The 14,095-nt window shown below is 36.1% G+C and overlaps 1 long non-coding RNA gene across 3 annotated transcripts in view; it reads right to left on the bottom strand.

The window, feature by feature from the left end:
• Positions 1-12,151, bottom strand: part of LOC143676536 (uncharacterized) — a 29,260-nt gene extending 17,109 nt beyond the window's left edge. For 2 of the 3 annotated variants that reach the window (XR_013172155.1, XR_013172153.1), the window contains exons 1-2: positions 11,860-12,151; positions 4,149-4,345 (exon numbers count right to left, since the gene is read on the bottom strand). This is a non-coding gene — a long non-coding RNA (uncharacterized LOC143676536). The remainder of the gene's footprint in view (positions 1-4,148; positions 4,346-11,859) is intronic. The other variant, XR_013172154.1, reaches the window with a different exon arrangement.
• Positions 12,152-14,095: the final 1,944 nt, after the last annotated feature.

Genomic DNA, 14,095 nt, shown 5'->3' with positions numbered 1-14,095 from the left:
TTACTATTTAGATATTTGAATTCTATCAGTTGAATCAAAGGACTTTTCGTATTTCTATTACATGGATTTCTTTCTGTCATGTTAGCAATGAAATTTTGCAATAGCAAATCTCACCAAATTTGACCTTTTGAATGTCCAAAAAAATACTTTAGGCAGTATAAATTCATGTCATAAGAATTAAAGGGGTAGCTTCTTTTAAAACATTGAGGGCTTCCTACTATACATTTTTTTCATGTAGTATATAGTTCCTGGGAAATTTGTAAAATGCCAAAAAAATGCAAAGGAACAGAAATTATTTGTTAGGTATCTTCTCAGAGATAATAAGGTAAAAAATGCTAGCGGCCACCAATATTCTTATTTCTTGTCTTCTTCTTGAGAACACCGCAGGAGTTCCGTTCCCACCCAACCACTTAGGTGGGGCCATGTGGTTGAGTTCTAGCCAATGGTTATGGATGGACATGATGCGGGCCAACAGGCCATGCCTCTCAAACCTCCTTCCTTCATGTAATAAATGCATGTTTGGAAAAGAAAAAGCCAAATCATCTGTGTTTCCAGGACATGGGCTGATAGGGCAGCAGCTAAAATTTTAAAAAGCAGTAGCCTGTAAAGGGGTCACACACATCAAGCAAAGGAGTCTGGAATTTATCTAATAGAAGAGATAAATAATCATAACTGAACTTTTGTCTAAATTAAAATGACTTTATACCATGTACAAGACTTTTCATAGCTGTTATTATATTTGATTCTGAAAACAACTCCACAGTGTAAGCCATGTCGTCCACATTTGACAAGTCCTGTTGAAACTGAGGGTTGGCATTAATCCACTTAAGTGAAAGAAATGAGGTTTGAAACTCGATCTTTCTGGCTAAGCCTATGATCTCATTGTGCAAGGTTGCCCTCCATGCTGTGACAATATGGATGATATATTGGAAAAGAAAGACATTTGAGGCAATTAAACACATTGCAATGCTCTGGAAAGAGAAAATGAAGTCCTAATTATTTGTAGGATAAGGTAGCATTTGCAAAAAGTCAAGACTGTAGAAAAGATATTTTCAAGAAATAAACTGCAGGTCACTGATAGCCTTCTCAAGAGACTTCCAATAGAGGAGTGGAAGATAAGAGGGGAGTTGAGGGATAAGAGCTAGATTGCAGTGGATGGCAGAATAAATGGGAAGTGACATCACAGAAATAATTTAGAAGTACAGCTTTTGTGAAATTGTTTCCAAGCCCTTTTAGAATACTGCTATGACCTCTAATCATAATTCTTTAAAGAATTCAATAATTACACAATTGATATTTTCAGAGGTTAAGTTGTGGACTCGTGGACACATTTCCCTCTGTCATCAAAATATCTTAGAGGAGAGGAACTTTCTCCTAATGCAGGTAATTAATTTTCTAGTTATTGAGAACAGTAGAAAAACCCCTACTTCAACAAGATGGTAGCAATTTTTCCAAGACATCTCTGAAAGAAATTTATTCTAAAAGTTATGCCTGCTTCATTCTATTTACATCCAACCACTGTAGCAATTCACTACAAATCAGAAATGTATCTTGAATTATAAGGAAGAATATAAAGGAGATAGTGGAAGAATATAAAGGAGATAGTTGAGCTTCTAATCAAGTAAGGCACCACTGAATAAACTTGCATATTATGGACTAAGCTAACTATATTGTAACCCATGCTTTGTGTTAAAACTCTCTCGAAACTATAAAAGGACCCTGAAGAAAGTCCTTAAGAAGCTTACGTATGCAGTGTTTGGAGTTAATAAACTTCTCACTATCCTTATTGAGTACAAGTTTTCAGCAAAAATTGGTCTTTCCTCTGACTCTAAGTGATCATTAATGACACAACTGTAGATGCCCAAACTGCCATCAATGGTCCAAAAACAGTTTCAGCTATATCATTTATTTTCTGTAACCCTTGAAATCCTTGAGTTTTGTAGTACTCGAGCATTTTCTTGCAGAGAATTTGCAAGGATTCTACACATATGCATCAGTCAGGGTTCAGTCTGAAAATAGAACTTATTCTGCATGTTTTCAGTAGAGGGAGGTTAATGCAGTAAATTTGTTGCACTGGTAATGGAAGATCTGAGAAAGCAAGCAGAAGATGGTGTGAAAACCAGATACTAGCAAAAGTAGAAAGCCACTTCTACCAGAAAGACGAAGGGAAAAATCAGTGTTACTAAGTTCCAAAGCCAAGACCCTTCACTACCAAGTGGAATCATGGCAGACTATTTCATGGGAATTGTAACTACAGAAAAGACACATCCCTGTTAATGATGTTGCCCAAAGCAGAGAGTGAGGAGGAAAAATACCTTATCTTCTCCCTTCCTTCTCTCCTCCAGTCTCTCACCTAATTTCCTATTGGCTAAACCTAAACAGAAGCAAAAGTGCCAAGGAAACTGGGCAATGTTGTTCCCCACAGCAGAGAAGGAATGGATCTGACAACAAAGTGGAAAAATGACTGGCAAAAAAATGCCAATACTGGAACAATATGTTAATTATGGGAACAACAGAGAAGCTTAATTCACAGAAAAACCTGGAAATATGAAAAGAAGAAAAATTTTGGCTCCACCAACAATTAGAGATAATGGTAAAATCCTAATGTTTGTTTTTTTGTTGTTGTTGTTGTTTATTGGGAATCGAACCAGGGTCTCCAGCATGGCAAGTGAGAACACTGCCTGCTGAGCCACTGTGGCCTACCCATTCCTAATATCTTTTTAGGTAGGAAAAAAATGCTGACAATCTCATAAAAGCAGGAAATAACAAGCATCTAAATGATGAAGTAGGTTTTTGAACAAGTACTTCCACTAGCACCTTCTTGGATTCTGTATTTTGTCGACTGGGATAAGTATATCGATGCCAGTTGTGATCTAAGGCTAAGTAAGACCAAACCTTCCTGATGCTTCACCCTTTCTTTTATTTTTCTTCCTCAAAAATTTGCCCTTGGTCATTTAATAACTTATTGGGAAAAAAAATTTCGAATTGGTGGTCTCAGCATAATGTTACTATCTGGGATGTTATAATGTTTTTCACTTACCAATCAGAATGAATTTCTTTTACTGAGAATACACCACAATTTGTTATCATTGTTTCTTCCATGTATGGTGAGGGAGCTATGCACAGTAAGAAAAATAATGATGGCTGGTTCTGAGACAGTAAATGCTTCAAGAATATCATCTACTGATGAGTTCTTTCTGATATCAGGGTCTCCCAATTTCCACCAATACAAATTTTGTTTGAAGCTCCTCTTGTAGGCTTCTCTTGTTCATTATGTCACTATCTATGCAGCATTGGAACCATGTGCTCAATGGTCGAGATGTGTTCTCCACTTGTCTAGGGTACAAATAAAAGAATAGTAGCTAGTGTTGGTGTCCAGAGCTGACTGTCACCAGAGATCCCTAGTGACTGTGCCACTTCCAGAGAAAGTGTTGATGTTAGAAATTGATAGATATGCTCAAAGCATTTTTTCTGCCTGAACAAGTTGGATGATTAACTGCCCAGAGCACCAAATATACTGTATTTTGGGAAAGAAGAGGAAATTCTTGAGAAATTCAAGATATTCGCAAAATAACAATAAGGAAAAACTAACTTTCACTGAACACTTCAGTGTGCAGTATTTATGTGCTATTCCTCCATTAACTCTTATTAGCCTTACATCTCCATCATTTTCATTTTAGAGACAAGGAAACTGAGTCAAGGAAAAATTAAGTTCCTTGCCTTAGGATCACATTATAGTGTTAGGGACAAAAGCTGATCTCAGGCAATTTAGCTCATATTATAAAATACTCTTTTCTTTGCCTTTCTCTTCAAGGAGATGGTTATTGCATTATCTTGGCCACTTGATTATGGCCCTTTAAAAGCTCTTTCACACAAAACCTTTGGCTTGAAGCTTTGCCTAGTGAAAGACAATTGATTCATGTTACAGCGGTAAATATTATCACTTTATATAAACCTCCTGATATTCTATTTACTCAATGCTCTATATGGATTTTTCAGGACCACATCAAGGATTGAACTGTATTTTTTTACATAGAATCCTTAAAACACCTAGAAATCCTCCCAGTATAAACCTTCCAGCTTTACTACTTAGTTGTACCTCATGGATTATAAGCAATTATTTATGACAATGGGGTTGCATTTTATACCTTAATAAAGTTAAAGTATTTTGTGGGCTGTAATCTCATCCTAGCTGCCAAAATTGGAGAAAGTCAAGCTGAAATGGTGATGCTGACGTCTGAGTTAAGTGGAGATGCTATCTGAAGAGTTGGCTATCCCGCCCTGACAGATTTCTCCAGCTCATGGGGTCAACAGGATGATCTTAGGCCAGCAACAGGAGCCATTTCTGCAGAGTTACAAGTGGGGAAATAAGTCAAGACTTGTCACAACCACATGCTTCCTAGCATACCTGAGAACTTGCACAATAAATAAGAACATATCTTAGTTATTGCTCTGACTCTACCTACTGCTTACTCATCTGCACCACAAAAATTATTTTTGTTAGAATTGCAGGGACTGATCAAAGTAAGATCTGAATCATTCTGTCTTCATAATAGCCCACTAGTTCCTTCCAGTGCAGAACCAGTGGAAGCATTTTCCTCCAAGCCAATTTATCATTATTATTTTTTATTTCTGAGGACTCACAAAGCCATAGAGCCACAAGTCTCTGAATACTGCATTTTCTGAAGTAGTTTCATTTGCTTCTGTTCCTAAGGCGTCCACTAAAAGGGAACTATATACTCAATACAACGGGATGTAACGATGCCCAAGATTGTTATGGTTCAGTGTTAGGCTTTTGAGCTCCAATGATAGTCAAATTACATATACAGTGCAATATTTTTAGTGCTAATGAACTCTCTTGTTGAATGCTCTTCCATTTATTAATGGCTATATAATAAATCACTCCAAATTTAGAAGCTTAAAACAATGGCAACATTTGTTTTGCTCACAGATCTGCAATTGAGGCAGAGCTTAAGGGGAATAGCTCAACTCTGCTCTACCTAATAACATTTGAGTGCCTTGAAGCTTGGGCTGGAATCATCATGTATTCATTCTCTCATGGAAATCGGGGGTAGTGCTGGCTGCCACCTGAGATGTTAGCGGAGCTCTGGGCTGGGAAACCGACATGTGGCACCTTCATGTAGCCTGAATTTGCTCACAATATGGTGGCTGACTCCAAGGGGTTAAGTGCCCTGAGCAAAGAAGGAGCCAGGCAAAAATCCAGATTTCCTTTTATGTCCTGACCTAAGAAGTCAGGCAGTATCACATCTGTCACATTCCATTGGTTGAGGCATTACAATGATCCACCTAGATCCAAGGAAGAGAACATGGACTGCACCTCCAAATGGCAGTGTGTTGATGCCACATTGTAAGGAGAGAATGGAGGCTGGCATATATATTAGTGCAGCATCTCTGGAAAATATTTCTTGTTTCAGGCACTTTTTTTTTTTTTACTAGGCCCAAAGAGTGCAATACCATTCTCAGGGAGACTGACCTTACAGCCTCTAATTTGAGGATGCCTGTGGACCTATTTTTCTAGCTCCTTTCTGAATTCAAAGAGCAGATTAATTATCTTACTCTCACTCTAACATTAATAAAACTTCTTACAAAGTAAATGAAGAATTTTAGATATGGCCAGCAAAGTTGCATGTGTAATAAACAGAATCTTTTTTATGTCTACGGCCTTCAGAATAATTTTTGTAATGAACTAAGGGGGAAATATAAAAACTATACAGACTAAGTTTTAATATTTTTCATTAGCTTTATAATGTGTAAATTATATTACAGAATATGCTAGTGCTGAACGCTCTGCTTTCTTGTTTGAAAATACTGGTATTAGCATTTTCTGCTCATATGCTTGAGACATGATGAAAATTATCATGTTGATGAGTGTAATAGGTTTACAATACTAAAACAAAAGTAACTACACAATTAGAGAATAATCATCTTATTATATTTCAATTCGGAGATAATGAATCACGGATTCCATCACAGTCTGCTTTTATTGGCAACTCACACAACTGAAGGATTTGCGGAGATTCTCTGTTATTGATAGTATAATTACCAAAGAGGACAAGAGTTGGAACATATGAAATCAATACTGTGTGTGCACTTGAAGATGGAGTGTTTAAGACGCTTACTTGCCTCTTGTAGACGTTTTGCTTCATTCTAGATTTTGCTAATTGTGCTGTCACATTCTATTCTATCAAATATTCTGGATGAAGGGGAGGGGGTGTAAACCATGGCATCTCTTAGAAAGACCAGCGCTCTGTAACTAACAAAATCATTCAGATAACGGAAGAGACTGATTGGCCCTGGCTTTAATTCAGAGAATATTGCTTAGTGGAAGAACAAAGATCCTAGTAAAGAAGGGAGATTATTGACTCTAAAACATAATCAGAATATCCAAAACATTAAGGAAAGGTAAAGAAATCTTGGATTTATTTGCAAAATTCTGCATAATAATTGGCAATGGCAAAATTCTGTTGTACATTTTTGAGTTGGCAATTTTATAAAGAGAAAAAGAAAAAGCAAGGAAATGAAATCTGCTGAATTTATTCTAGGGAAAAAAATTCTGAAACATCCTCTGAACATTTGTTGACAAGAACTGAAGAATTTTTTTTGTGGAGGTTATTTTGTTTGTTTTTGGCTCTGTAGTGTCTGCACTTTCAAAAATTCCCCTGGTAACTAAATTGTAAAGGCTACTTAACTCAGGTAGTTTTGGGGCAAATTGTTTATGAAAAGGTCATAAAAACAAAAAAGAACTTGTAAAGGGCATATTTAAAATTAGAAGCTATAAATTGAAATAATTGACTATAAATATAAATTACTTTTAGAAAGGCCAAAATTGCCAGTGAGTCAAGATAATTTTCTCAAAGAGGTGTCTGAATTTGCAGGAAGAGGTAAAACAATAAACAGCTGAGGGGCTGAATTCTCACAGGTTTGATACAAAACAAACAGAGCTAATGGGCTGACCACTATCCACCACATACTTACACACATTAATAATGAGACTTCTGCCAGACACATGTATAAATCAGCTTTATTCTTGTAGAGTCAAACTTGGTGTATAAAGGAGTATAAAGATGAGGAGAAGTAGAAGTAGAGACCCTAATATAATAATCTTGAAACTCCATGTCTTGAATATTATTTTAATTTGTCTTTTTATTCTTGGGACTGAATCAGTGTTTCATGAACTCCTTCCACCTAATAGGACAGTGCTTAGGTAAATTGAAAGGAAAAAAAAAATCTGCTATGATGTTTGAAGAAAGGAAGAAAGGAAAATTAGGAGAAAATGAAGGAATAGAAGAATTGGCAGTTAGATGAAGCAAGATCAGATAGAAGAAAGGAAGAAGTTTTTAAAAAAGAATGATCAATTGGGCCAGAGCAGCCTCTTCAATAAATGGTGCTGGGAGAAGTGGATATCCATAACCAAAAGAATGAAAGAAGATCCCTATCTCATTCCCTATACAAAAATTAACTCAAAAAAATTTTAACTCAAAAAGGATCAAAGGCCTAAATGTAAGAGACAGTACCACAAAACTCCCTGAAGGAGGAAATACCTTTGAGATTTAGTGATAGGTGGTCATCTTCTAGACCTTACACCCAAAACAAGAGCAATAAAAGGAAAAATAGATAAATGGGACCTCCTCAAAATTGAATACTTCTGTGCTTCAAAGGACTTTGTCAAATGGGCGAAAGGCAGCCAACTCAATGGGAGAAAAACAACAACGACAAAAAAAAATGGGCAAAAGACATTTGCCCAAAGAAATATAGATGACTAAAAAGCACATGAAAAGATGTGTCTCTTCACTAGCTATTAAAGAAATGCAAATCAAAACCACAAAAAGACAACATTTCACACCTATTAGAATGGTGGCTGGTAAACAAGCAGGAAACAAGTGTTGGAAAGGATGTGGAGACACAGGAATACTTACCCACTGCTGGTGGGAATGTAAAATGATACAGCCACTGTGGAAGATGGTTTGGCATTTCCTCAGAAAGCCAAGTATAGAGTTGCCCCATGACCTGGCAACTCCACTACTCAGTACATACCCAGAAGAGCTGAAAGCAGGGACGCAGACAGACGTTTGCATACCAATGTTCACAGCAGCATTATTTACAGTTGCCAAAACAATCCAAGTGTCCATTAACTGATGAATAGAGAAACAAAATGTGGTGTATACATGAGATAGAATATTAATTCAACAGTAAGAAGGAATGGAATCCTGAAGCACATAACAACATGGATGAACCTGGAGGACATTATGTTTAGTGATAAAAGTTAAGCTCTAAAGGACAAATAGTGTATGATCTCACTAGTATGAACTAATTATAATATGTGAACCCCTAGACATAGGATCTAGAATAAAGGTTACCAAGGGATAGAATGAGGCTAGAAAATGGGGAGCAGCCGCTTAAGATGTGCAGCATTTTTAACTAAGTTGAATTGAAATGTGTGAAAATGGACGGAGGTGATGTTAGCACATTATTGTGCGTATAATGAGCAGTCCTGAATGGTGTGTGAATGTGGTTGATTGGGTGTGTGGTTGGAGTCATGTATTTCACTAGGAGGAAAGTCAGAGGTTAAAGTATGGGACTGTATAACACAGTGAATCTTGTGGTGAACGAAGACTGTAATTGACAGTACATGTATAAAAAAAACTTTCATGAACTAGAACAAATGTAGGCAACTATTACAAGGAGTTAATAATAGAGTGGTACCTGGGGAAAAGCACACCTATTGCAAACTCTGACTATAGTTAACAGTAATAGTTTAATAGTTTTCCATCAATAGTAACAAATATACTACACCAATGTTAGGGGGCCACTGATGGGGGGGTAAGGGCTATAGGATGTTTTGGGGTTTCCCTCTCTCTTTTTTGGAGTAATGAAGATTCCTAAAATTGATTGTGATAATGAATGCACAACTGTGTGTTGATACTGTGAGCCATTGATTGTATACTTTGGATGGATGGTATGGTGTGTGACAATATTTCAATAAAATTGCATTAAAAATTAAAACAGAAAAGTTAAATTTCTAGATGATATCATGAGATAGAAAAATACACTAAAACTGTCTTCAAATAGAAAAACATGACACACTATGCATACCCCACATTTATTTTTCACTGTCAGTACAAGCTAATCAGAATATTCTCCAGTATTAAAAATTCAACATGACAGCCATAGTTTGGGGACTGGGGAAATAGGAAGGAAGGGATGACTAAGCAGAACGCAGGGCATTTTTAGGGCAGTGAAAACTATTCTGTACGATGCCGTAATGGTGGATAAATGACATTCCATGTTTGTCATACAAAGGGTGAACTGTACAATACAAAGGGTGAGCCCTAATTTAAATTATGGACCTCAGTTACTAATGATGCAGCAATATCGGTTGGTTCATCAATTCTAAGAAAAATGTACCAACAATGCAGGCTGTTGACAAAAGAGAAAACTCTATGTGTTGTAAGTGGTATCTGGAATTCCCTGTATTTTCTGGGCAATTTATCTGTAAACCAAAAACTGCTGTAAAAATAAAGTTTATTTTTAAAAAAAAAATTCAACAGGAAGGAAAATGAAAGGGAAAAGGCAGAAACAGAAAATGAGAAAAATGTAATCCAGTTGTTGGGACACTTTGACCCACGGGCTAGATCTAGTCTACTGCCTATTTTTGTACAGCCTGAACTATGCATGCTTTTCACATTTTTAAATGGTTGGGAAAAAAAAAACATATTTTGTGACACATATACATTATAAGAAATTCAAATTTCAGTGTCCATACATAAAGTTTTGTTGAAGCACATGTCTACCCATTCTTACATATTGGCTATGGTTTTTCATCTAGTGGCAGCAGAATTGAATAGTTGTGACCAAGAGCATTAGCTGTTAAAGACTTAAATTTTTATTATCTGGCCATTACAGAAAAAAATTGCTGACCCCTGGAGTCATCAATAAATATTTATTAAATATCAATAATGTGATCAGCACCACCCTCTCTGGAGGATACAAAAGAAAAGAGAAAATAACAGAGGCGTGGTTGCTACTCTTGGGAATTTACAATGCAGTTGGAAAGGAAGAAACTAATAATAGCTATTCTTCATAGTGAATTACTAGGAGCTATAAACTGTCATTAATAAATAGCTTATTCTTCCTTATTTTTGCTGAACTTGATATCTTGTAAACAGTTATATATTACAGCTCAGGCATCCAGCATATAATTGCATCCTGTAAAACTCAAATTTTTAACCTCTAGTTTAAAATGGTCATCTATAGCTGTACTAAACCTCCAAAATACCACAATCAAAATAATTTTGATTTTGAATGGATCACCCAGCAAGACTGGTGTCTCAGTGAGACAATTCTTACAAGGAATGAGGACTTTGGTGGAAGCTGTACACAAAGGGCTGAGAATAAAATGTGACCCCTTAAGTGATGTTGATTCAAAAGGGATGACGCGAATTACCCAGACTGGGCTAAATTAGGAATGAAATTACCTAATGCTTTGCTTACAATAAATTTCTCCTTCACTCCAAATGAAGCTTCCTTCTTCTCCACTGCTGACAAGTACCCTCTGCCTTTCTTATAGTATAGGGACAGGAGAGCAGGGGATCATTCAGTCCCTTTGATTGCGTTCTTTAAAGGGACACCTTTTCAACACTTTTTAAGCTTAAGTTGTCCATCCAACATGGCAGCCACCCATCACGTGTGGCTACTGAGCACTTGAACTGTGGCTAGTCTAATAGAGAAGTGCTATAATTATAAAATATATGCCAGATTTTTAAAATTTAATACAAAAAATCTAAAAAATGTTTTTATAACTTTTTCCATATTGATTATGTGCGGAATTAGTTTGGATATATTGGGTTAGATAAAATATTTTATTAAAATTAATTTTATGTTTCTTTTAATTTTTTTTCAAAATCTGGCTTCTAGAAAAGTTTAAATTATCATGTGATGTGTATTATGTTTTAATTGGACAGAGTTGATTCAAAGCATGTTGGCTTAACATTTGTTAGAGAGATAGCTGCATCTCTTGGTACCTTCCATCCTTCTAGTCCTTGCTCAAGTGTCACCTACTTAGTAAGGTTACCTAAGATAAATTACAACTCCCCAAATTCCTGATGCCTTTACCAGCTCTACTTCTTTCTACTTAACATTCCTCATCTTCTAACTCACTATATAACTTTATGTATTTATTTACTGATAAGAATATATCTCCCCACCCTTCAACTCCCATGAAACAGAAATATTTTATCTGTTTCTCCTTACTGCTGAATGAATGAATGATGGATGTTAAAAAGAAGCAGGGTAAAACAGTTAATTGAGATATCATTGGTCAGAAGTTGAAGATTTTATGGAAGGATGCCAAATGGTGGTGCTTTTATTTTAAAGCTCCTCACTATCAAACCCCACTCCAACTCATACTCTTCCCCTGACGTTGAGACCCAGCTGTTCTCTGAGTAGTAGTTTAAGGCTAGATGACAGATTCTGAGTTTTGGGTTTGGGAAATCGGTATTAGATGCTGGAGGAATATTACTGAGCCTCCCCCAACAAATGAATTGATATGCAGCGTTTTAATACAATTCTTCTGCTATGCAACTTATATCCATGCCCTAAACTAATTGGATTAAACTGAACACCACAAAGTTGTATTTATTCATTTGTCTCTGGACTTGAATTGAAAAGCAATACCAAACAGATCCTTTTAAGAAATGATGGGTAAAACACATCCAAGTGCTGAATTAATGGTATCAAATGTATAATGCTCCACATTCTTGGAAGTAAGGATGAAAGTATAATAACACCACAAACTTTTCGTATCAGAAGAATAAAAAGAAACATGGCTCTGAACATTACCCCAATCATTCAAGAATTCTTGATTTTCTCCAAAGCACATCAAGTTGAATCCTCTTCTCAGATGTCTGCTTAAGTCTTGATGCATTAAATTGTACTATATCAATATGGCAAGGACTTACGTCCAGAAGGAATTACGGTAGTATCTGTTCATTCCCTGTATCAAAGTTTCCAGTATCCATCCCACTTTCCCTTTTCCCATGTTACAAGAAAGAGAGATGGTCTCACATTGGCATAATATTTACACTAAACCCACAACTCAGCTTCTCAGTACAGATCTTAAATCCAAGAAGAGGTGACAGATCCCTTTTTATGACCTAAGAGTTTCACCTTTTTGCCTCATAATGTTTCCTCAATGGAATTCCGTGCCTTTATGGGTGATTCCCCTACTGTTAGAAAATGACTCCTTTGTTTATGTTACATTATTTGAGATAAATAATGTTAACCTTTAAAAGTCTATTCAACACAACTATGTGATGATATTAAGAATTACTGATTGTATATGTAGAACGGAATGATATCTTAATGTTTTGTTTGTTAATTTTTTTTAATTAATAAAAAAAGTTTTTAAAAAAGTCTATTCAACATATGCTAAAATAAATTGGGTAGAGGGAAATACTAGCAGTCAATGAGAGGGAGGGGTAAGGGGTATGGTATGTATGAGTTTATTCTTTTTTCTTTTTACTTCTTTTTCTGGAGTGATGTAAATGCTCTGAGAAATGATCATGGTGATGAATATACAACTATGTGATGATATTGTGAGCCACTGATTGCACACCAAGTATGGAATGTTCACATGTTAAGAATGTTCATGTTGTATGCTGATTGACTTTATTAATAAATTTTTTTTAAGTTTTTTCAAGGTAAGTACTGCATAGAGTGCTACACATGATGAATGCATTATTACACATTTGTACCTAAGCATAGATTAGTATATAAAATTGATTTTTTAGGCATTTGTACCTTAGCATAGATTAGTATATAAAATTGCCTTATTTATTCTCTAATTAAAACTGGTATTCTAAGAATATGGGGCATAAAACACGAAAACTATATGAGAAGTTCAAAAGATTGGAAGAGAGTTAAAGGTCTGGAACATTGTTCTTAATCCAGAACAGACAGGATTCCACGGCAAGTGATAATGGGACACTTGACCAGTCATGAGGGAGACATGGCCAGAAGGAAGAGAGAGGATCAGGATGATCAAAAGGACTTGAAAGAGGGCGGGCCACGGTGGCTCAGCAGGCAGGAATGCTTGCCTGTGATGCCAGAGGACCCGGGTTTGATTCCCAGTGCCTGTCCATGTTATTAAAAAAAAAAAAAAAAAAAAAAAAAAGGACTTGAAAGATAGGAGGATACTGCTTAGAAACTTCCTTTGGTGTTCCATGGCATAAGTCTCTCTCATCTTTCATCAATATTGGGCAAAATGTCTCCTTTCACTTAAAATTGCTGTATTTTCCTTAAAGGGTCTAGAGAAAAACAGAAGGCACAATTGACATTGAGAAATACAAGGAGAATTTAATTAAAACCATTTTTATAAAGATGGGTGCAAGGTTTAGAAGCCAGAAGGTATGGCACTGTATCTTGAGACTAGCAACAGAAAGGAGAACTTAATAGCCCTAAGTCTGGAAATGCAAGTGTAGGAAGAGAACACAGATAAGAAGCTGGGAGGGAGAGGGTCTCTGAATGGCGCTCTGGCACTCAGTGGAGGGATGAAGTCAACGGTTGATGATCTAGCAGGGAGAAGGGTGAGAAAGTAAATATCTGACCTTAAACTCCTCCCAGGTTCCAACTTCCTGCTGGCCAAACTCAACCATTAACAGGAAGTGCAATGGCAAAGGAGACTTATCCATTCTCAATGAGACAAAGAAAGAAGAATCTTTTACAACCATCTCTTTATAGAAAATTGCATTTTAAACAAACTAATCTTTAGTTCCAAATGAGTGAATGCTCTCTTCATCCTATTCATCATTAGTCAAGACTTCAGACCAAGAGAGAATTTGTACAGATGCCAAACTTTGGGTTTAAAATAGCAAACCATATTGGAGCCAATGGAGCACAGATTTAAAGTGTCCTTAACTTATAACAGATTTTTATTAGTTGTTGCAACTGTATTCAATCAACTGTACCCAAGCAATAGAACAAAACTATTCCCAAGCAAAAGCCAAAAAAAAAAAAAAAAAAAAGACAGGCTCATGAAAAAATTATTTTAGATGCTGGGAATATTTGCCTTCATATT

The sequence above is a fragment of the Tamandua tetradactyla genome, chromosome 3 (genome assembly GCF_023851605.1).
Source record: "Tamandua tetradactyla isolate mTamTet1 chromosome 3, mTamTet1.pri, whole genome shotgun sequence".
Lineage (NCBI taxonomy): Eukaryota > Metazoa > Chordata > Mammalia > Pilosa > Myrmecophagidae > Tamandua > Tamandua tetradactyla.
This window is presented reverse-complemented; position numbering and strand designations above follow the sequence as displayed.